Source organism: Oryctolagus cuniculus, chromosome 12, assembly GCF_051225735.1.
Source record: "Oryctolagus cuniculus isolate XC-2025 breed Fujian yellow rabbit chromosome 12, ASM5122573v1, whole genome shotgun sequence".
Lineage (NCBI taxonomy): Eukaryota > Metazoa > Chordata > Mammalia > Lagomorpha > Leporidae > Oryctolagus > Oryctolagus cuniculus.
In genome coordinates, this window is record NC_142878.1 from 107,939,334 (window position 1) to 107,963,408 (window position 24,075).

Below are 24,075 nucleotides of genomic sequence, written 5' to 3' on the forward strand. Positions count from 1 at the left end.
AAGAGGGGGGCCCGGAATGAGTGGACAGCAGCCCCCAGGGGACGGATGCACTGACCCCACCCCTTATGCTGGTAATAGGGAAGGGAGCCGCACAGAGCCTGAGTTGGGGGTGGGGGGGCACCACCAACTTCCTCACCTCCAGCTACTGGGAGGCTCCCTGGGGTGGGGGCAGAGCGTCTGGGGACTTTCCAAGGAGCCAGACCGTCCTGGCAGAACGGGGGCCGGGGGGGGGGGTAAAGGAGGCCTGGGGGGGGCGGCGAGTGGGCACTGTGCTCGCTGAGTGAGCAGGGCAGGGCTGCCCACTTCTTTCCTCCCCTCCCCGGGCACCCCTGCCAGTGTGAGCTAATGGGCTGACATTAACAAGCCCCAGCTCTCCACTTGTCTGCAGTGGGCCTCAGCCGGGAAGAACTGCTAATTACGGCACAATAAGGGACTATCAATGGCAGACGTCAATACTATTGCCTCCTGCACCCTTGCCTGTTTATCTGCAGATGGCGAGCGCCCTGGGCTGTTTGTCTAAGCTGCCTGCTCCCTCCCAGCGGGGTGGGGGCTCCCTCTTCCTGCTGCGTTCATTCAGGAACCCGAAGCCTCCTTCCCAGGGCTGGGACACCAAGCGACTCTGGCTGTCTAGGGCTCAGCTTCCTCATCGGCCAAACAGATGTGGGAGACCCCAGTCCCGCCTGCCTCGCGGGACGCGCAGGAGCACGGGGGTGGGGTGGGGGGGCAGAAGCAAGGCTCTGGAAGGGCGAGCCGTGGTGCCAATGCAGGGGCTTCATGGGCCTGGGGACACAGGAGTGAGCTGAGGAAGTGGGGGGCACCAGCAAGTGGACAGACACATCCCGGCTCACCCGCCCCTACAAGAACCAACCATGGAGAAAGCAAACAAGCACGGAGGCCAGGGAGAGAGGGGGCAGCGGCCCTGAGCCCCCAGGCCTGGGATGCAGACCGCGCACCTGTGACGGGCTCAGCACACGGCAGCCCTTCCTCCCTCGTGCACCTCAAACTGGGGCCCAGGGGTGCGGGTGAGACGTGCTGGAGGTGCCAGGGCACCAGAGACAGGCCTGCTCTGCACACGCACACGCAGCCACATTCAGAAACGGCCGCACGGGCCAGAAGCAGACAGGCGCACGGATGTGCACGCCCCACGGCCCCGGAGACACATGTGGGGCACACACACGTCGGCGTGGTGTTCAGCACATGCGTGCACACATGCCTGGGGGCCGAGACAGGCTTCTCCCGGCCCTGGGGCACCCCTCCCCCCACTGAGAAGGCGATGGCAAGTCCCACGCACTCGGCTCGGACGGGGGCTGGCGGGGAGGCCAGGCAGCGTGGCCTGGATATTTCAGGGAGATTTTGCTCTTTCTTCTCATCTCTGCTCACCAGGCTGCAATTGCCCATTAGGGAGTGGGCAGAAACCAGGGCGGCCGTGCCTGGCGCCTGCGCTGGGCTGAGCTGGGCTGAACCCGAGCCTCTGTCTCTGCTGCCGGCCGCGGGGACCTGGCCTGGCCAGACCTGTTATGCCCCTCACTTGCCCCACCGTGGTCCAGAGGGAGGAAACCTGGAGGCCACTTTGGGGCACGCAGGGTCCTGGCCCAGGGCCACCCTGGCAGCTCCTAGCTGAGAAAGAGCCAAAGCCCCTCCCCATCTCGTCCTTTCTCCTCTCTAGCCAATCACACTATTCATAGCTCCTGAGTGACAGCCCCACAGAAAGGGACAAAGGACATCTCAGCTGGACACTGGAGCCCCTGCTTCCCTGGCCCCGGGAACACCCTGCCTTACTCCCTTTGCCATAGCAAACATCCAGTCCAGCTCAGGCCAAGTGGCCTCTCCTCCAGGAAGCCCTCCAGGACCCTCTCTGGCTCCCCCCAGGACCCTGTGTTTTCCTCCATCACTGTTCAGGATCAAAGGCTGGGAACTGAGACACCTCCAGGGGCCAGGAGGAGCCGCAGGTGCGTGCGTGAAGGGGCAGGGGCAATGCACAGTGCGGGAGCCAGACCGCAGAGCGGAGGGCGCGGGCATCTAAACCCAAGGTGTTTCACGGCCTGGCAGTTCCACGCCTAGAACAGACCCAAGGGAGCTGGAGACAGGCGCACGGCGGCAACACTAGTAACGGCCAAGGATCCAAACACCTGCGTCCATGAGTGCCCAGCTGAGCGTGGACTACCACTCAGCCATGAAAAAGGGATGCACGTGCTGCCGGCGTCACCAGCCGAGCGGGAAGCCGGGCACGAACCCCACGCTTGCTTGATCCTGCTGGCAGGAAACACTGAGGACAGGCAAATGCAAAGGACAAACAAAGGGGTTCTGGGTGCCAGACCAGGGGCGGGGAGCGGGGCGCGACGGCAGGTGGGCAGGGTCCCCTTTGGGTGAGGAACACACGCTGGAGCTGACGGTGGCACAGTCTTGTGGACAGACAGTGCACCCCCAGAGGGGACGCTTCCCAGTGTGAATTTTCCAGTATGTGAATTATATCTCAATTTAAAAAATGAAAGAAATAAGCGGTGGGCTTGTAGCCCAGTGGTTAAGACAGCAGAAAAACCCCAGTGCCCCAGGGAGTGCCTGGGCTCCAGTCCCGGCTCAGCTCCCGATTCCAGCTTCCTGCTGATGTGCACCCTGGAAAGCAGTGGAGAGGGCCCAGGACTTGGGACCCGGTCACTCATGTGGGAGCCCTGGGTTCAGCTCTCAGGCCCAGACCACTGTGGGATACGAGGAGTGGATTAGTGAATGGGAGCTCTCTCTCTCTCTGCCTTTCAAATAAATTAATATGCATTTTTTAAAAAGCGGAACCCACCCCCCCTGCTGCCTGGGGCCCTGAGTCAGCAGCCTCCACTTTGGGGTGCAGTCCCTGGTGCCAGTGCTGGCATCTCTAGGGCAGCCACCGAGCCACAGCTGTGAACACAGCAAGCTGCCAACGCCACTTCCTGTGCGGCAGACCCTCCCTGTGGGTCCAGGTCCCGTGGCAGGCCAGTGGGCGGAGGCAGGTGGCCACAGGATGGGCAGGCAGCTGCGCTTCCTGCCTCAAGACCCCGGCCTCCCCAGCCTCAGACCTGAGCTCACAAGTGTTTTGACAGACAGCACCACCTGGCACCTGCAGCCCTGCCCAGCCCTCGCCCCCAGGGCCCTCACAGCCCGTTCCTAGGCACCTGCAGGCTCGCTCAGCTCCTCCCCCAGGAAGTCTTCTCCACCGCCAAGGGCCTCCCCAGGGGCTCCCCGCCCCCAGCCTCGCTGCGCCTTTGGGAAGCTGCACAGGTCAGTGTGAAGGAGCCCCCAGGGATGCAGGCGCTTCCGGCTGCCCCGCACCTGCGCCAACTCGGGCTACCAGCGGGTCTGGGGTCTCGGCAACTGCGGGCCAAGGAGCTCCTAGGATTTCAATGCAGGGTCCATGCAGTGATGGGGTGGTGGGGCCCCGGTCAGTTTGAGACACACGCTCAGTCCCCTGGGGCAGAGCACAGTCAACAGGGAAGGGAAGCCACGTCCGTCCGGTGGGAGGCCAGGGGCAGGCCAGCAGTCCCACATCCTTCCTGTCCCCCTGCCGTGCGCTCATGGGGCAGGAGTGGCAGGAGTCAGAGGACAGCATCTGCCGGCACCCGCCTGGGCCTCTGCTCTGCCTCCGTGCGGCACAGCCACCCTCCCCGCCGGGGGCTGACCTCCCGAGCCTCTCCCTGTGTCGGGCCTGCAGCCCTGACCCCGGTAGCTTTGATCCTGTTGGGGCCTGGCCTACTCACACCTCCTCCTCAGGGCTGGGTGACAGATCCGGGCTTTAAGTGGCTGCTGCGGCTGGCTCTGGGGTGGGCGGCTGACTTCCCCACCTTCCTGAGGCCAAGCCCCTGATAAACCTCCCCTGGCCCCAGCACACAGCAGGTGTCCAAGGGGACGCTGGCTCTGCCTGTGAGCCCCGGCCCCAGAGCCCGACCTCCCCCTTCCCCAGGGGCTCAGGGCCAAGCTGTGAAAGAAAGGCGGGCCGCAGACCCTGCGCCCCCCCACCAACCCTTGCCCTTGGCCTTTCCCAGCCCAGATACACCACCGAAGACTGCCCTTGGCTGGCTGTCGGTGCTCAGCGGCCGAGGTGTGAGCTGATAATTAAGACTTTAGCTGTAAACTTAACGTGTGATCCCCTGCCAGCAGTATTTTGGTTTTAACGGGTTGCTTTTGGAAGCAGAAAAGCCGTCAGCCAAACGGCAGGCGAGGACGCCCAGTGGGTGCGGGGCTCTCCTGCGCCTGGGGCCCTCCCCGGCTTCCCGAAGCCCCTCCCCTGCCCGCTCAGGGACCGAACGCATGCGCAGGAGCCCCGCCTTCTGGTCTCAGCTCCGGTGCCCAGGTAAGGACGACCTCCAGGGACTTCCACAGGCACGCCCTTTCCCACGCACCCTGATCTGCACAAGAACTCTCTGCTCCCGACTTCCTCATCCCTCTTCCTGCCCCAAAGAGCCCTACATCAGCCCCATGCCTCCTGATCGATCGATCGATCGATCGAATAGCTCCCCCAGTCTCTCGCCCGGCTCAGACAAATGGAACTGAACAGTGACACAGTGTGAACAGGCAGGGGACATGGGGACATTCGGCAGAGCACAGGGACAGAGTTCAGAGCACAGGGACAGGACATGGATGCAATACACGGCACGGAAAATAAACACGTGGGAAAGCCAGGTGATCCCTACCTCAAACCACACACAGAAACAGCCTCTGACCATTTCAAAATCTCAGGAACAACTAGGAACGACAGAGGGCGCTGGTTTTTAAAAAACTTGGCGCGGTATTTTCAAAACATCTAAAATTCTTCAAACTTACTCTGTGGCAAGGTCAGAAACCCTCAGGGCAGTGACAGTCTCCCCCACAGGAGAGGGGTTCCAGAAACAACACCACCCCAAAGCTCCGTCAGAAAACAAGAAAACCTCCCCAAACCAACCTGTGAAAACCCGAGCAACGCACAGCAAAAGTCAGATCGCACGTGAACCGGCTTCCTCCAGCGCGGCCCCTCCACCGCCCCGTCGCCGAGGCCAAGGCCACGGGCACCCCCTCGGCGTCTGCCTCCTCCTTCCCCTCCCGGCCACACAGGGCTTATGCTGGATGCACAGCTGCCCCCCGCTTCCCGGACACGGCACCTGCCTGGTTCTCCTCCACCTCCCCGGCTGCCCCTGCTCGGCTGCCCGGCTGGCCGGTGGCTCACTGGTCCCTCTTCTCTGTACTGCACCCCTGCACGCTCTCCCCCAGTCCCAGGGCTTCAATCCACTATCTTCCTGTGGTGACCTCACGCGGCCCTGGGCTCTGGCCTCCCCCGTCTGCCTGCCCACCCCACGGCTGCCCTTGGATAGCTCCTGGCATCCCACGCTTGGAATGGCCACAGCCAGCCCTGCACCCTGAGCCCCACCCTCAGAATGGCCTCTCACTCACCATTTCACATTGCTTCACTTTCTTTATTATTGCTATTTTTTTTTTCAACAAAGGGCTGCCTGCTTGTGTTCTGGGCCCCTGCCATAACGTAGCCAGTCCTGCCCACTCCTCCTCTCCCCTACCTCAAACCCACGCTCCCCTGTCTCTGCCAGCGCCACCCCTCCCTTCCGGCTGCAGGTGGAGCAGCCCTACTCCGAAATCCAAGAGGCTCTGAAATCTGAAACTTTCTGAACGCTGATGTCACGGCACGAATGGAAACTGTCAGGCCAGGGAAGGGCTCTGCTTCGTACGCAGAATTATTAAGAACATTGCATACGGTTAAGTTCAGTTAGCCACTTGTGCATAAAGCGAATGTGAGAGATCAATGATTCTTCTGTTTAGATTTGGGTGTCATCCCCCATACAACGCGTTAAGTATCTGCAAACACAATGACGTACAAAAATACCCCGAACCCAAGACACTCCTGTCCCAGGCGTTTCAGATGAGGGATTCTCAGCATGAACTCCCAACTCCCTTCTCTCTCCACACACTCACCCCCGCGCCCACCTGTCGGCAAATCCTCCTGCTCTGCCCCGCCCACACATCTGGCACCGCCCCCTTCTCCTGCCTCCACCCAGGCTGTCCAGGTCCAGGTCCCACCACCGCCCCACTGGCTCATCGCCACAGGCAGCCTCCAGTCGGTCCCCCGCACGGCTGCCAAGGGATCCGACCACAAGCGAATCCAGCTCCTTCCGTCACTGCTGAGACCCCGCCATGCTTCCTGCTTCCCTCTGATTGGATGCCACAGCCCTGGGGCGGCCCTGGGCCCACTCCGGATCCTGCACTCACTGCCTCTCACAGCACCGCCCACTCTGCTCCAGCTACGGGCCTCCCTGGAGCGTCCTGCACGAGCCAGGCCTCTCCTGGCTCAAGTCTGCAACGCACCCTGTTCCTGCTGCCTGGCACGCGCTCCCCCAGACACCCCACGGCTCACGTCTTCCAGGCCTGCGCTCCCCCCACCCCAGCACTTGGCACTCACACCCCACACTGCTTTCCCGGACGCGTGCTTCTCCTCGCTGTCTCCACCACAGCCACAGCTCCGCACAGCAAGTGTTTTGCCCATCAGTTTTGCTCACTTGTTTGGTCCCTAACCACAGCAGCACCCAACACATAGTAGGTGTTCAATAAACGCTCACTGTGTGCATGGCCACAAGCAAAGAGGAAACACAAATGGCCAACACGAGCTGGCTCCACCCCGCTAGCAACCAGAGACGGGTAAACTCGCTCTTAACCCGGCCGGCTGGCAGAGATCTCGGGGAACTGAAAACGCTGTGGCTGGCAAGGGACAGGGGATGGGGCCTCCTGTGCCCGGGCTGTGGTGGCATTAAGAACCAACCGAGGGGCCAGCACTATGGCGCAGCAGGTTAAGCCGCCATCTGTGAGCCCAATATCCCATTTGACCGCCGGTTCGAGGCCCGGCTGCTCTGCTTCCTATCCAACTCCCTGCTGGTGGCCTGGGAAGGCAGCAGAGATGGTCTGAGTACTTGGACCCCTGCCACCCAATGGGAGACCCGGGTGGAGCTCCTGGCTCCTGGTTTCAGCCTGGCCCAGCTCTGGCCGTTGCGGCCACCTGGGGAGTGAACCAGCAAATGGAAGATCTCTCTTTCTGTCTCTCCTCTCTGTAACTCTGACTTCCAAATAAACAATTTTTAAAGAACAGGTCAAATGCAGAAATGCATGTGGCTCCGACTCTGCCGGTCCGCTTTAGACGTGTGAACCCACAGGTTCCCTGAGGGGGGCTGGTCAACAGCCAAGTGCCAGAAATGGCCACGGGCAGGGGTAGCAATGAGTAAGTGACTCACAGGCCATCCTGATAAGGATGGGGAGGACAGGCAAAAACCTGGGAGGACCATGTGTCCGAGCACACCCAGGCTTCTCCTTTCAAAAGGTGTTTATAGTGGGCAGCATCCCATACCGGTGCCAGTTTGAGTCCCAGCTGCTCCACTTCTGATCCAGCTCCCTGCTAATGCACCTGGGATAGCAGTGGAAGATGGCCCAAGTGCTTGGGCCCCTGCACCCACGTGGGAAACAGGAAGAAACTCCCGGCTCCTGGCTTCGGACTGGCTCAGTTCCAGCCGTTTCGGCCATCAGGGGAGTGAACCAGCGGATGGAAGACCTCTCTCTCTGTCCTTCCCTCTGTCTCTCTGTAAGTCTGCCTTTCGAGTAAATAAATATCTTTCTTTAAAAAGTGTATGACAAGAGTTTGGTAGGATTTGTGTATAACTCGGGAGCTGGAGCGGGAGACTTCGAGAAGAACTGAACGGCACGCCTTAAATAGCTCGAGGGAGGTGGGGAGCGAGGGAGGGTACACTCAGACACAGGGGGCATTTCAAAAAGCCTGAGGAAAATGGAATTCAGAGAGACGCTGATTTGGGTGCAGGAAGGGTTTGAAATCCGCGCATCGTTCTTTCACGATGTGTATTTTCCACGAACTTTCTGAACACCCCCCCCCCCCCCCCGCGCGCCCAGTGTTACCTTAAATAATCAGAAACAGGATTCCACCCAGGGAGAAAACACTGCGACAGGAGAGACAGCCTCTGGCCCCGCCCAGAGCCATGCCCATCCCCGCCCAGTGCCCCAAGCACTCTGGGGTCCCAGCTCATGGGCAGTTCTCCGTGCCTGGTCCCGATCCCAAGGCCAGCCCACCCTGCCCCATGACCTCAGCCGGGACAGATGGGCACCAGGACCATGAGCCCCACGGCAGCCCTAGCCCCAGGCTCCAGTGAGAACCCCTCAGTCTGTGCCCCAGGGACCCCAGAGAGCAGAAAATGCCTGCTGACCTGCGCAGCTGATGTGAGGAGGCCCAGGGGGTCCACAGGGAGGACAGGCCACAGCAGGAGAGAGGCTGGGGCTCAGCCCCCTAGTGTGGCCACACTGAGCAAATGACATCAGATGTGGCAGGCTATACTGGGACAGCACTCGCGCTAACAAGCCCTTGGCCGCCTCCCTGAAGTTCAGATACAACTGGACACTTGTGCTTTTTCTGGCAACCCTGGCCCCCACCCCATCCCAGTCCTGGGAGACTTGGCACCGGGCAGGGGACAAATGCCCTTTCTCAGGGTCTATGGAGAAGAACACTGTCCCCAGGGCTGGGAGAAGCTCCCCCCACCCCAGAGCCGGACAGCGCCATTGCACAGTGGGCAGAGTCCACAGCCGAAGGCTGGCAGGTGGGCACAAGTGAACCATAGATGGCAAGCAGGTGAGAGCCAGGCCAAGGCTGCAGGGACCACTTGGAGGCCAGCAAGGTGGCAGTCCCTACGGAGGCTGGGGCCTTCAGACCCCACACTATGCCCCCCACCGCTGCCCTGCCAGGGGCTTGCACACGGAGGGCCAGCCTGGCTCAGGGGCCCCGGCCCTCTCGCCCCTCGCCCTCCCAGCCGGCCTCCCCTACCTGGTCAGACGGCACCGGGAGGCAGATGGGCCTCTGGAGGCGGGGGCGTGGCAGCCTGGCCGTGGCCCAGCATGCACTGTGGAGACAGCAGGAGGTCAGTGCAGGCCAGCATGGGGCTCCCAGCTACCCCAGGCACTGCGGGGCCCAGTGCTGCCTCCCCACAGTCCCCTGGGGCGGCCAGCCCAGGACTGACCCCCAACCCAGAAGCAAATGCCCCTTGCCGGGGGCTCCAGGCCCTGGCCACGCCCCCTGCCCACTCACATCCTCCCCAGTTCTCTGCAAGGTTTGTTCAGGCACAAATGCACCGAGGGATGACCCAGCCCACCCTGAGGTTCCCACGCTGCCCGTCACTTCCTGTCCTTAGCTCCCAGCGCCCCCTGACCCAGAAGGTCTGGCTCTGTCCCCCTCCCCCACAACACTCTCAGCAAAGTGTGCGAGGACCCCGCCTGTGCCCCACCACTCCTCCCGCCTCAGCCTGGGGACTAGCCCCCACCCCTCCGTTGGCAGCCTTTCTCTCCCGGCTCCCTGGCCCCCCAATCCGTGCTCACCCTCTGCCATGTTCAGCGGCACCCACCACACCCAGGAAGCCCCTAAACCTGGCCCATAGGGTGCTGTGAAGCTGCTCCCCCATCCGCGGCCACTCGGGGCGCCCTGCCGGCCTCTTAGCTCAGGGGCCTGGTCAGAGCCCTCCCTGCCCTGTGCCAGGGGCTCCTCCTTCCACAGCCCACACAGCCCCCACCAGCCAGGTGTACTGAGGGGCCACGCACCTGCAGTTCTCTGCTCTTTCCTGGACACAGGTCTGCGTGCACGCTGCGGGGAGCCTCAGTAGCCATGGAGGCAGAGAACAACTCTACCCCCACGCCCCGCGTGCTGTGCTCACTAGCCCAGCCCCCAGCCCCGCGCAGCCCCTGGTTCTCCCCGTCCCAGGGTGTCTGCAAACGCAGCACCTACAGGAGCCCCGAGTCTGGCTTTGGGCACCCAGCACGGCGCAGTTAAAAGTTCTCTGTGCTATGTCCTAGACCCAAATGTCCTTCTTTTTCAGGCCTGAGTAGTATTCCACTGCTCAGCCATTCACCAGCTGAAGGACATCAGGGTTGTCTCGAGGTGTTAGAGACTAACTAAAGCCACTGAAAAGACCCACGTGTGGGGTCAGCGCCGTGGCACAGTGGGTTACGCTGCTGCCTGTGAGGCCAGCATCCTGTATGAGTGCCGGCTCCCGTCCCGCTACTCTACTGCTCACCCAGCTCCCTGCTAATGCACCTGGGAAAGCAGTGAAGACGGCCCAAGTGCGTGGGCCCTGCACCCACATGGGAGGCATGAGTGGAGCTCGGGCTCTTGCCTTCAGCCAGCACAGGTCCTGTGCACCCCTGGCCCTCCCACCCCCGACAATTAACTGGGCCATCCCAGAAGCCCTGGCCAATGGCCCGTGAACGAGAGAGACGCTTGGCACCGCTGGGCCGAGACACGTAGGGTCCAGTGGGCAGCCTTTTCCTCTTCTCCACCGCATGCGCCAGATGCCTGGGTCCCCAAGTGACCATGTGGCCCGCTGCCCACCCCCAACCCTGGGCAGGTGCTGTGAGCTCCCACGGCAAAGAGGCAAAGAGGGGAGCGTGTTGACCAAGTGCCAAGGGCTCCCAAGGACTTGGTACAGTACAACCTGGCCCACCGTGCCCCTGGGTGGGGCACTGACCCGGCTGCACTTGGTTCGAGCACCCCTTTGGGTGCCGGCACTCAGCCCCACGTGCGGCTTCTAACTAAGACTTCGGTCCCGAGGTTGACGGGGGGGGGGGCCTCCAGGCCCTGCAGGGGGACCTGCCAGCAGGAGACAGCAGAGGGAGCTGGGGCCGGGCCGGTGTCTCTGTGATGCCCCAAGGTCGGAGCCTTGGCCTGCATCCGACGGCCTGAACTTGGCTCTGTGACAAAGGCCGGGTGTCTTCAGGGCTTTGCTCTTGACTGGGGTCTGAGCAGCTCTCAGAAACGCAGCCACCGTGACGGACAGCTCGCGGGCGTGGGGGGGGGGAGAAGCCCCTCCAGGCCTCAGAGCAGCAAGCGACAAGGAGCTGCCAGCTCAACCGCAGCTCCTGTTCGGAACACTTGACTCCGGCAATTATCACCTCCAACGCTGCGTGCTCCCTCGGGACTGCACAGGGGCTGGGGAGAAGAGGGAGCCCCTCATGGTGATGCAGGGAACGCCCTGGGTGTTATCAACACCCCTGGCACTTCCCCAGACAGTAAGACTGGGCTGCAGTGCACACACGCACGTGCACACACACACACACACAAGCAGGCATCCTACAAGGCTTCTATTTTGCGGGCTTCCCGGGAAACTCAAGGCGTTTCCTGCCCCCGTGAGCACTAGACTGATGCCAATGCTTCTCCATGTGCATCCCAGGGACTTTCTGGTTTTGAACTTCAGTCAGACTGCATGGCACCCTGCAGGGGTACTGGGACGTGCTGGGAGAGAGGGCTTGGGTTGGAGGCAGGGGCGGGGGACCGGCGCTGTGGCATAGCGGGTTAAGCTGCTGTCTCCAAGTGCCAACATCCCATATGGGGGCCGGTTTGAGTCCTGGCTGCTCCATGTCCAATCGAGCTCTCTGCTAATGCACCTGGGAAAGCAGGGGAAGGTGGCCCAAGTGTTTGGGCCCCTGCACCCATGTGGGAGACCTGGAAGTAGCTCTTGGCTCCTGGCTTCAGTCTGGCCCAGCCCTGGCCATGCGACCATTTGGGGAGTGAACCAGCCGATGGGACACCTCTCTCTCTCTCTGCCTCTGCCTCTCTTCCTCTCTGTAACTCTGGCTTTCAAGTAAATAAATACATAAGTCTTTTTAAACAAAGTGGAGAAAGGGGCAGGTGTTTGGTGTAGTGGTCAAAATACCACCTAGGACACCCGCTTCACACATCACAGTGCCTGGGTTTGAGTCACAGCTCTACTTCTGATCCAGCTCCCTGCTGGTGCACCCTGGGAGGCAGCAGGTGATGGCTCAAGTACTTGGGTCCCTGCTGCCCGTGCACAAGACCCAGACTCCTGGCTTTGGCCTGACCCAGCCCCAGCTGTTGTGAGCATTTGGGGAATGAACCAGTGGATGGAAGATCTTTGTCTCTGTCTCTTATCTTTATCACTGTCTCCCCGCCTTTCAAATAAAAATAAATAAATAAATAATAAATAAATAAATAAAACATAAAGTGAAGAAGCTCCTGGAACAAACACAGGCTTGGTGGAGGCCTGGGGGCCTCGGCTCTGGGTCTTCCAGCAGAGCCGTCACAAAGAGCACTCTCCGGGGTGGGCGTCTGGCGCAGTGGGTAAGATGCCACCGAGGCTGCCTGAATCCGTACTGGGACACCTAGGGTTGATTCCAGGCTCCACTTCTGATTCCAGCTTCCTGCTGATGCTCACCCTGGGAGACAGAGGGTCCCTGCCACTCACATGAGAGACTGGACTGAGTTCCAGGCTCCTGGCTACGGCCTGACCTTGACTCAGGCATCTGGGGGAGTGAACCAGTAGATGGAAGATCTCGTCTGTCTGTTTTTACCTCCGTCTCTCTGCCTTGCAAATAATAAATAAATAAATAAAAATGTTTTTAGGTGCTGCGGCTCACTAGGCTAATCCTCTGCCTGCGGCGCCGGCACCCCGGGTTCTAGTCCCGGTCGGGGCGCTGGATTCTGTCCTGGTTGCCCCTCTTCCAGGCCAGCTCTCTGCTGTGGCCCGGGAGTGCAGTGGAGGATGGCCCAAGTGCTTGGGTCCTGCACCCGCATGGGAGACCGGAAGGAAGCACCTGGCTCCTGGCTTTGGATCGGTGCAGTGTGCCTTGGCTGCAGCGGCCATTTTGTGGGGTGAACCAACAGAAGGAAGACCTTTCTCTCTGTCTCTCTCTCTCTCACTGTCTAACTCTGCCTGTCAAAAAAAAAATGTTTTTAGAAAAGGAACCCTCTCTCACGGGCTCTGGGATGCAGAGCGTGAGGGACACAACGCAGCCCTGTGAGTGCACTTCGAAAGGCTCTCGCCTCTGTGGTGCAAACGAAAAAACAGACAAGGAAATCCACGCAGGACTTTGGGGAGTCTTTGGAAAACGCAGGTCGTGGCATGCGCTTCAAACTTGAGCTGCACCAAAATACACTTCTTCCAATTCCACTGCTTCACGAACTTTCTGAAGGCCCCAACAGCCCCTCCCTCCCCGGCCCGAGACTTCCTCTGCGTGGAGGCCCCCATGCGTGGGGAGGGTGGTGACTCCTGTGTTTTGAAGGGCTTTGGCAAAGGAATCGCTTCTCACTGGACTCCGTGCACTGCTGGCTGTGTTCCTGCCCATGGAAGCTGACAGTGACCAGTGCCAGAGTCAGGGCTGCAGAGCGGCTGGGGGCCAGAGGGGAGGGGTCAGCTGGCCTGGGGTCAGCTCAGACCCCCAGCTCCAAAGGGCACCTGGATGCCCTCACTCAAGGAGGAAGAGGACTTAAATGTGGATGTGGCCGTCCAGTTGCCAGCTCCTGGGCTGAGTGCCCAGGCTCGGGGAGGTGCACCTGGACACAGGGGGACAGGCTCCCCTGAATGGTCTTTGCCAAGTGACCAGGCTGTAGTCAGTCCCCTGTCTGCAGGGACTGGGGGCCCGAAACAGGGCCAAGGCTCCAAGACCCCTGTGGAAGGGGGATCTGGGAGCTGAGGATGCACTGGAGTGGGAAGGGGTGAGGGGCAGAGGGAGGGCTGAGAAGACACTGGGCAAGGGTGAGGGCGTGAGGGCCTTCGTCATCCTGGCCACCACCATCGCCATCACAGTGGTGGATGGGGCCCTGGAGTCTGTTCTGGCCCCAAGAGCTGACTCGCCCGTGTCCCACAGGAGGAGGGCAGGGGTGCTGTGTGTGTGTATGTGTGTGTGTGAGTGTTGTACGTGTGAGTATGAATGTGTGTGTCATGTATATATGTGAATGTGTTTGTGGGTGTGCAAGAGTATTGTGAGTACATGCGTGTTGTATGTGGGTGCTGTGTCTGGGTGTGTGTGTGTGTTGTGTACGTATGCGTCTGTATGAATGTGTGTGCATATGTGGTGCATGTGTTTGAATGTGTGTTGTATGTGCATGTGTGTGAGTGTGCATGGATGTGTATGAGTGTGTGTGTGCGTGTGGCTCCTGGCACACCGGCCCTTGGCAGAGACGAGCGGATCCACATGGAGCCACACGATCCCCAAGCACGTGCCTCTGCACACACGTGTGCGTGCCAACGTGTGCTCACACGCACACGCGTCCCCCGAGCCCAGCCCAGGCAGTGTCCTCCCCAGCTCCGCGCACCCCAGCTCCCCCAGCTCCCGCGCACCCACCACAGCACCTCCAATCCCGGAGAGCGTCTCGAGGCTCCTCTTCTCCGCAGCTCTCCGCTGCCCCCACCGGGGCACAAGGGTCTCAGATGCTCCTGCTCCCCTTCTCCCACCCAGTCCCAAAGCTGACCTCCTCCCGCCCCAGCAAACCCCGCAGGGGGCTGCCCGCCGGCTGCACATGCCACCCCCACCCGAGGCTGCACGGAGGAAGCTGGCGGGTCTGACCACGTGGAGGCCACAAACTGACACAGTTACAGAGAACAAGAGCAGGGAGGGAGATGTTCCCACACCAGACAACAGCTGCAAAATCCCAAGAATACTAACAGCTCCTTTATCTCCGTAAGAGAACCGTCCAGAGGAAAGGGGAAAGTCAAGGAAGCGACGCCGGCGCCACCCCGAGCACGCGCGGCCTCCCAGCGGGAAGCCGGGTGGTTCCGGGTCTGTGTGCTTGGTGGGCAGGCTGCTGCGGGGAAATGGGCCTGCTCGGACACCGGGCAGGAGCAGAAGGAGGCCCCGCACTGTGGAAGAGCAAGGTGGCCGCTCACGTCCGAGCCGAACAGGCGGACCTGCCCCCAGCACCACACAGCCCGAAATCTGCCCCGTGGGAAATCTCACACAGTCAGCAAGACGTGGAGATCCACAAAGAGATGGTCTCCGAAGTGTTAGTGCCGAGAGAAAAGCTGGGAGCTGGCACGGTGGCACAGTGGTAAAGCCGTCGCCATGGCGGCATCCCATGTGGGTGTCTGTTCGAGTCCCGGCTGCTCCACTTCCAATCCAGCTCCCTGCTGATGCACCTGGGAAATCAGCAGAAGATGGACCAAGTGCTTGGGCCCCTGCACCCACGTGGGAAACCCAGATGAAGCTCCTGGCTCCTGGCTTCAGATCAGCCCAGCTGTGGTCACTGCAGCCGTCTGAGGAGTGAACCAGCGGATGGAAGAGCTCTCTCTGTGTCTCCCCCTCCCCCGTCTCTCCAAAAAGTAACTCTTTCTCTCCAAAAGCCAGGAGCCAGGAACTCCGTCTCGGCAAGAGGCTGCCTCCCGGGGCCTGCATTAGCAGGAAGGCGGATGGGAAGCTGAGTCGAGACTGGAACCCTGGCATTCTAACACGGGATGCTGGCGTCCCATGAGCCCACGTGCCAGCCCCACACAGAGTGGGACAGCAGTGTTGGGGAGGAAGTCAGAAATTAGCCAACGTGTGTGGCTGGTCCAAGGAACGCATGGCACCTGTGGATGGGAGCGCAGCAGCCTCGGAGCAGCCCCGTGTCCCACACTCAGAGTCCTGCCCGCACCGCGATAATCTTCCAGGGGGTCCCAGCCTCCCCCCAGGCAAAGCTCCCCAGGAGAACCCTCTCTGTCCAGTGCCAAGTGGGCTACCCTGTCTGATCACCCTGGGTGGCGAAACCTTCCCAGCCCTCCCCCAAGGAACGCACCCTGGAGGAGTCTCCTCTGCCCGTGCCGGGTGGGCTTCCCAGCCTGATAGCTCTGGGCAGAAGAACACCCTGGGAGGAACTTCATCTCACTGTTGCACCCCCAGCAAACCCTGTGCCCCCAGAAAAGAGGGCAGGCAGAAGCAGAAACAGTGGGGAGACCTGGACCCTGCCCCTCTCAAACCCAATACGAATGGCGGGGTGCTCTCTCTCTCTCTGATTCCATCCAGAGAGACACCCAGCCGACTTGACGGCTGCCCTGCCCCACGACACCCTGCTGCCCTGCCCACCGCTCCCCTCCGTCTCCCGGCTGAATTTTCTCGCCGTAGGCGGGCGCCGCTCTTCCCGCCGGCCCCACTAACGGAAGCGCAGAGGTCTCCTGCTTTACAGGACACACTGCTGTGTCATCACAATTTTTTGGCTTGAGCAAATATGAGGGTAGCTCGAAAAAGTGTGTGGGAAATGGAACTAGAAGATAAGTCTGTTTTGCTGCAAAAAAAAAAAAAAATTTGAAACCCACGCCTACCGGGTGTCTTCAGAAAGTTTGCAGGAAATGCATAGTGTGAAAAAAAACTGCGTGGAATTCAAAATTTCTCCACCGAAATCAACTTAATCTTTCCATCCCGTTTTCCCATGAGTTTTCTGAGGTTTCCTGGTTTTGTTCTGTGGCAGGAGTGTGGAAGTTTTTTGGGTATTTCAGAAATTTATAATGTCGTTCACGGGCCATACAAAATTATCAACTTAAAAATCAGCTGGCTGGGCCGGCGCTGTGGTGTAGTGGGCACAGTCCCCACCTGCAGTGCCGGCATCCCGTATGGGTACTGGTTCACCTCCCGGCTGCTCCACTTCCGATCCAGCTCCCTGCTAACGCACCTGGGAAAGCAGCAGAGGACGGCCCAAGTGCCTGGGCTGCTGCACCCACGTGGGAGACCCGGCTGAAGCTCCTGGCTCCTGGCTTCCGCCTGGCTCCGCCCTGGCTGTTGTAGCATTTGAGGGGTGACCCAGCAGATGGAAGACCTCTCCCTGTCTCTCCCTGTCTTTCTGTAATTCTGCCTCTCAAATGAATAAATAAGCCTACACACAATAGTAGGCCTGCTGTGGAGTACTGGATTGCAAGTCCCACCTGCCGTTGCCTTGGCAGGGCCGGATCGCGTGACTCCGCGGGCTGGACGCTCCCCACACCTGCTCTGCGCCTCTGTCTCTTTCCTGCCTCCTGCACCTGGCGTTTCAAGTCGCTCCTCACATGTCGCCCTCCCCAGAAACTCGCCCGAGCACCCCCCACAGTCCGGCTTCATGGGGCCATGGCTCCTCTTGGTGACAGAGGTCACTATGGCCTCACGAGGCACCCTCTCAGGGAGGCTCATCTTCACCTAACAGCTGGGGAAACTGAGGCATGGGGCGGTTACTGCAGCCGGTCATCAACAGAGCAGGCAAGAAAGTGCCCCCTCCAGCCCTCCAGCCAGCTTGGCACATGCACCTGAGCCTGCTGAGACCTGCCTGTGAGCCCCAGGCCCAGGGCTGGCCTCGTTCCTGCACCCAGACCCGAGCGCAGCCAGGGGGAGCAGTGGGAAGGCTGCTGGGGCCCGAGTCCGGCCCCAGCCCCACCCAGCAGCCAGCCAGAGCTGGCATCCACGCAGCCGCAGGGACTCGGCCCAGAAGGAGGAAGGGGATGCGGGTGACGGAGGTAGGGGTGGGGAGTGCAGGGCTGCGGGGAAGGAGTCACAGACTGACAGAGCACAGAGGAGAGCGGGGCATGCTGGGAGTCTTCGGAGAGAGATGGAGGGAGAAGGAGCTGCGGCCCATCCAGCAAGGGAGGGGAGGGGATTGTGGGGGGAGGCTCGGGCCCAGGATCGGAACGCACTGGGCAGCAGGTGGGCTCTGGTACCTACAGACCGAGACCTGGAACCCAGGCAGGGGCGCACCTGCCAGCAAACCTGTGTGGACATGTGCCCCTCCAGGCCCCGCCCCAGGGAAAGCAGTCAAGGCTGTCCTTGTGTTTAAAGTGTGAACTCAGGGGCAGGTGTTCAGCCTGGCGGTTACGATGCCCATGTGCCTGGGTCTGACCCCAGCCCCCGCCCTGGCTCCTGACTCCAGCTTCCTGCTGCTTCCCCCTGCCACCTGCGGGGGAGACCTGACCTGAGTCCCCGTGACTGAGCAGGGTCTCGAGTTCCCCAGGTGGGTGGAGGGCAGCTGACTGGGGGGCGGGGCTTGTCCAGGCCACTCAGGAGGGGCCAGGCCATGGAAGAGGACGAGGGAGTGTGAGGGAATCCAGACACGTGGATGCCAGACGGGGCTGGGGACCAGGAGGCCTTCTGTCCTGGGCCCTCTGCCCCGCCACAGCCACCACCCTCGCCCTGCTCTGTGGACCCCTGCTGCAGCCAGAGGGCTGGTCTGACCGGCCGGGTTCCACCAGGGCCCAGCCGGGCTCACGGTGCAGGTGGAACAGCCAAGAAGAGAAGACCTAGACCTAGACTGGCTCAGACCTAGAGTGGGTTCGCTCCCAGGACCACAGGTGCAGGCTAGAGGGTGGCCAGGCTGGGGACTTGCACGCGCCGTGCGGCCTCACACACGTGCCCGCGTCCATGCTTCCTCTTCCACAAAGGCTGTCCTTGTGAGGCGTCCACCTTCCCACAGGTGAGTCCCTGGGGTCTCAGCCAGTTCTCGGAAGACACAAGAGTGTCAGCTGTCAGCCCAGGCCCTGTGCCCGCCCCCTCGCCTCACGGTGCCGACTCAGCCTCCTCCCTGGTCCCGCCTCCCACCTGCTGCCGGAGAAACACTCTCAACACAGCTCCACGGCCCCTGCGGCCCCCGGGCCTCTCCCCCTCAGCGCTGATCACTGGGTGCTGTCATCACTTGTTTGCCCGTCACCTCCCCCACCGGCCCTGTGGGCAGCGACCACATCTGATTCATCCCAGCCGTTCTGGAGCCCAGCGTGAGGCCTGGCACAGGAGTCCTGCCCACAGGCGGCAGAGCCGGTGTGGGGACCGATAAGCGGGGAGGTTCCTCCTCTCCCCCCACTCAACACCTGCCTTCTCTGTAGCCATAACAACAACGGGCTCAGCGTGGTGCTGGGATCAGGGCTCCATGTAGGACCGGGACCAAGGTTCAGCCTGTCCAGGATCAGAGCTCAGTGTGGAGCTGGGATCAGGGATCCGTGTAGGACCGGGACCACGGTTCAGCCTGTCCAGGGTCAGGGCTCAGCGTGGTGCTGGGATCAGGGCTCCATGTAGGACCGGGACCACGGTTCAGCCTGTCCAGGATCAGAGCTCAGTGTGGAGCTGGGATCAGGGATCTGTGTAGGACCGGGACCACGGTTCAGCCTGTCCAGGATCAGAGCTCAGTGTGGAGTTGGGATCAGGGATCCGTGTAGGACCGGGACCACAGTTCAGCCTGTCCAGGGTCAGGGCTCAGTGTGTAGCTGGGATCAGGGATCTGTGTAGGACCGGGACCACGGTTCAGCCTGTCCAGGGTCAGGGCTCAGTGTGTAGCTGGGATCAGGGCTCCATGTAGGACCAGGACCAAGGTTCAGCCTGTCCAGGGTCAGAGCTCAGTGTGTAGCTGGGATCAGGGATCTGTGTAGGACCGGGACCACAGTTCAGCCTGTCCAGGGTCAGAGCTCACTGTGAAGCTGGGATCAGGGCTCCATGTAGGACCCAGGACCACGGTTCAGCCTGTCCAGGGTCAGGGCTCAGTGTGTAGCTGGGATCAGGGATCCGTGTAGGACCGGGACCACAGTTCAGCCTGTCCAGGGTCAGGGCTCAGTGTGTAGCTGGGATCAGGGCTCCATGTAGGACCGGGACCACGGTTCAGACTGTCCAGGATCAGAGCTTACTGTGGAGCTGGAGGGAGGGCTCAGTGTGTAGCTGGGATCAGGGATCCTTGTAGGACCAGGACCAGGCTCAGGGCTCAGCATGGGGCTGGGGTCAGGGCTCAATGAGGGTTGTTTTCTGACCCCCACTGTGAAAGGCTCAGAACCCTTCACCATTCACTCAGCCCACTGTTTCAAAAACAGCACCTTGCCTCTGGCTCACCTTCAGGGTCGCTGGTGTGCCTTCCCCGTCCCCGGCTACCCCACTTCAGACGGCTGCGCTGGGATGCCCAGGGTCCCTCTGGCCCAGCCACCATCAGAGCCCAGCACTTCCTGGCTTAGGGGCAGAGGTACTGCCTGCCGTGGACGCGTCCCCAAGCCAAGGGGACAAGGGCTTGGGATTCACCTTCCCTGCACCCTCATCCTAGTATCTGCCTCCACGAGGCCAGACAATCCGGCCCCCACGGAGGCACAGCTAGGCCCTCTAACCTGCGGTGACAGTGCCGCTGGCACGCGGCCACCCACATGCTGGCTCCCACCTCGGTGCCCACAACCTCGCTCTGCACTCCTGCAGGCAACCCCAGCCTGGCTTGGAGTTCAGCCCTCTGAGGGTGCAGGCTGCCGGCCCCCTGGCCATGGGTGCCTCGGGACTGGTCCCAGCCTGGCACACGCAGGGCCCCGCCCGAACCAGGAGCAGACCGGGGGCTCACTGAGTGCACGTGGGAGGCAGGCTCACTCCCGAGATGGCGGCACCCCTGCCCAAGGGGGTGCTCACCTCCAAGCCCCTGTGCCGCCGCCCGCCACTCCGGGCACAGGGTCAAGTCGGCTTGCTGGCAGGAAGCATGGCTCTTATTTTAATTAATTAAAGAAAAATCTAATCACTGCATTAAACTTCTCATTACTCCACTTGAATACCCGTTAAGTAAATTTAATTACCAGAGGATTGGGTTTCCCAGCCTCTTTCATTAGCTTCTGATAAGACGGGGAGGGAGGGAAGCGGCTGGAAGCAGAGCAATGCTCTTCGCGATTCCCTGGGCGCCCCGGGCGGGCTTGGCCCTGGGCCTGGGGGAGACCCACATCCGAGCCGCCCCCGGGAGGGCGAAGGGCCCGCATCTGGCTGCTGTCACTTACAGCCGATTCCGGTGGCCTCTGCCCCCCCGGAAGGGTCCAAAGGGTCTGACGTTGTGAGGATACTCTGACAGCACAGGCGGGAATAAGGACAAGGACAAGGACAGGGAAGGAGAAGCCGAAGCCAGAGACAGCTTCCAAGTGTGGGTCAGACTCGGGCCATATGAGCTTCCTAGCAGGCCAGGCATAGAGAGCAGAGGCCCTGGGCACGGTGCAGCAACCAACAGAGAATTCATGAGGAAGCACGCCAGGTCTCAGCGTCGGCAGAAAGGGTAGAGCCGGAAGGTGGACTGGTGGAGGTGACCGCTGGCTAAGGCAGTCGGGCCTGGTTTCCTGGGGCAGAGGAGACCTGAACTGGGCCTTGACAGACAGGGCGGGCAAGAGGGCAAGGGGGGCATAGCAGGGAGAGGGGCTAAGGTGCAAGGGGAGGAGAGGAGACAGGCAGGGGGCAGAGGGAGTGAGGGACCTCAAATGGAAGGGCTCCTCCAGGGAGGGGCTGAGGGTCCCCCATCACTAGACTCCCAGCAGGGCAGCCAGCGCCCCCCCCCTTCCCCGCAGTGCTAGCAGGAACCAGTGCTGCTGGCAGGAGGAGCAAAAGCCACAGGGCCAGTGACGAGGGCACTCAGCCCTGGCCAGGCTCAGGGCCTGGGCTCCTGCCTCCCTGGACTGAATGGTGGGGCCCTGGGAATCCCCCAGCAGCCGGGAGCGTGGCTGCTGCTCACGTGGCTCCCCCTCTCCCAAGCCCTGCACAAGCACAAATCACCTGGCCGAGCCACACCAAAGCCCGGCCCTGCCTGGGAGGTGAGCCTGGGGTGCCCACCAATGACCTCACGGGGCCGCTGCCCCAGCCCTCACCCCTTCCTTCCTCCTCTCTCCTGAGAGGCCACCCTCAATAGATCACATGCTGGATCCCTGCCCAACAGCCCCTTCCAAGCCTGAAGACAGCAGGGGTGCCCAAGCCCCCTGGAGAGGGGGTCGGGGGGGGGGAACGGAAGCGGGTCTGCTGAGCCGCTGTTGGACGCCGTGCTTCCAGCGGCTCCACAGCACCCCTGCCAGTGAGGTCCCTGCCACGTGAACAGGCCGGAGCTCGGGAGGACACAGGGACTTGTCCAGGCACACACAGCGTGTCCACATCCACCGCATACTGGCCTCAGCTCCCCGGTGGAGTCTCCTTTCTCCCGTCAGCAGGGCCCCAAGCCCTGCTCTCCCAGTAGAGGAATCACAGGCCCTGGTCACCAGCCCCTCCATGTCCCCTGGGGACGCTGATTCAGTCTATCAGAAGAGCGGATTTTGTCTCTACCAGAGCCCAAGTGTAAAATCTGGACATGCGCTGCCCCATGTCCAGCGCCACGTGGAAAGGAATGGCGGCCACGTGTGAACGCTGGATCAGGCCCTGCCTGCAGCCCACCCTGCTGGGGAACATGAGTCATTTGAGCCAACGACTTCACTTTACCGAAACAGGGGGCTTCTGCTACTCACCGCTGAAGGGACCCCGACAGACACAGTGTCCAGAGAGGTGACTCAGGGACCAAGATGGCTTGGGCATCCCCAGGGCCAGGGAGAGAGTGAGACAGGGATGCCACCTACCGTGACCGCTGCTGTACCCTGCCGCAGGAGTCCCAAAGCTGCAGGAGTCCCCTGGGGCCAGGCTGGGGTGAGGAGGAGGCGGGGGGGGGGTGCTGGCTGAGGGTGGACGCAGTCAGAGCCCAGGAGGCGTGGGCGGGAGGCTGTGCAGCCAGAGTCAGGGCAGCCAGGACATGGCCACCGGGTCCCTGGAAAAGAAGACCAGCAGGAGTGAGTGGCAGGGTGGGTGGAGACTGGAGACAGAGGGGCGGGGCCACATGCCAAGTCAGCCAAGTCTGGCCTCCCTTCCTCACCCCTGCACCCCACCCCCAGGCCCCCACTCCCCCAGGTAGCCTGGGGGCAGCAAATGCAGGTCTTCCTCTTGAGAGATGGAAGGGGGAGACCAAGGCCTGGGCCCCAGGCAGCCGCAGCAGCTCAGTGTCCACAGGGGCAGCCCCCTTTCTCGGGTCTCTGGTCCAGATTTCTAGAAGATTCTAGAGAGGAAGTCACTTAACCCACGGGACACATGGTGGTGTTTCCTGCAGGGCCTCAGAGCCATGGAGGCCCTGCCTGTGCCCTCCTGTCTGAGGGTCAAGGACTCCAGGCTGCTACGGGCCCAGCCCTGGCTGGGGACTGCCCCCTGTGGGGCCCACGCTTCCTTCCCCAGGCCAGGCTGGGAGCCCTTGGAGGGACGCGGGGCATGGGCACTTGGCCTGGGGGAATCCCTGCTGGTGAGGCCTGGCCGGGGTCTGGCTGCTCGCCTTCCTTCTGGCTCCATCAAGAGGCGGGAAGAGGGGAGCCCTGAACCCCACCCTGAGGGCAGCTGTACCCCCAGAGGGGCCTGAGACTTGCTCCGGACACTGGAACCGCCCACTGCGAAGGACGTGCCTGGACCTGCGCGGTCCCCATGGCAGCCAGCACACGGAGGGTGTGAAGGGAGCGCATGGTCCAAGCATCGCTTTATCTTAATGAATCTGCATTTAAACCTAAACAGCCATAGGCAGCAGCGACGCGGCGTCCACTCTCCCTTGTCCACCTGAGAAAGCCGAGTCCAGGGAGGGAAGGGCTTTGCGCATCCTCACACAGCCAGGAGGCAGCAAAGGCCAAGCTGGAGCCCCGATCTTGTGGCCCCCAGAGCCAGCCCCGCACGGCACCCATGGGACGGTGGTCTCCTGCTCCCAGTCACGCGCAGCACGGGCCTAGGGAGTGTCACCCTGGAGGGGGCTGTCGGCCCACCTTCCCCAGCCTCTGCCACCCCGTCCCTCAGCCAGAGACTCCCGGGCACAACACCCCTCAGAAGGTTGCACTCCGAGATGTGCAGTTCCTGATCACAGCAAGACGCGGGCGGGGAGCCAACGTGAGTCTCAGCCCCTCTGCCATCGCGAGCGCCAAGCAGAGCACCACAGGTGACGCGCACTGACGTCCCCCGACACGGAGTGCAGAGCCAGAACCGGCTGGGGGGAGGGTGGGCTGCAGCCGTGCACAGGGCAACGTGCTCCCCAAGGCTGCCCCCGCCCCGCCGCAGCTCCAGGGGTCCGAGTACAAGCCCATTTCACAGATGCAGAAGCCGCAGCTCAGAGAAGCTGCACACGAGCTCTCCTGGTCACACACACCTACACACACACAGGCTCACACACACCTACACACACAGGCTCACACACACCTACACACACACCTACACACACAGGCTCACACACACCCACACACACACACAGGCTCACACACACTTACACACACACCTACACACACAGGCTCACACACACATAGGCTCAGTCTTACACACACAGACTTACACACACACACACAGGCTCACACACAGGCTCACACACACCTACACACACAGGTTCACACACACAGGCTCAGTCTTACACACACAGACTTACACACATCCACACACAGGCTTACACACATAGGCTCACAGTCTTACACACACACACAGGCTCTCTCTCTCACACACACACACACACATAGGCTCATAGTCTTACACACACATTTACAGACACACTTACACACACATATCCACACACAC

The 24,075-nt window shown here is 61.5% G+C and overlaps 1 protein-coding gene across 5 annotated transcripts in view; it reads right to left on the reverse strand.

The window, feature by feature from the left end:
• Positions 1-24,075, reverse strand: part of LINGO1 (leucine rich repeat and Ig domain containing 1) — a 162,561-nt gene that overhangs the window by 36,719 nt on the left and 101,767 nt on the right. For 3 of the 5 annotated variants that reach the window (XM_070054639.2, XM_070054643.2, XM_070054641.2), the window contains one exon: positions 22,071-22,255. The gene's annotated coding sequence lies outside the window, so the exon portion shown is untranslated. Of the gene's footprint in view, positions 1-8,821; positions 8,898-22,070; positions 22,256-24,075 lie in introns of those variants that run through there. The other 2 variants (XM_070054642.2, XR_016218429.1) reach the window with 2 other exon arrangements.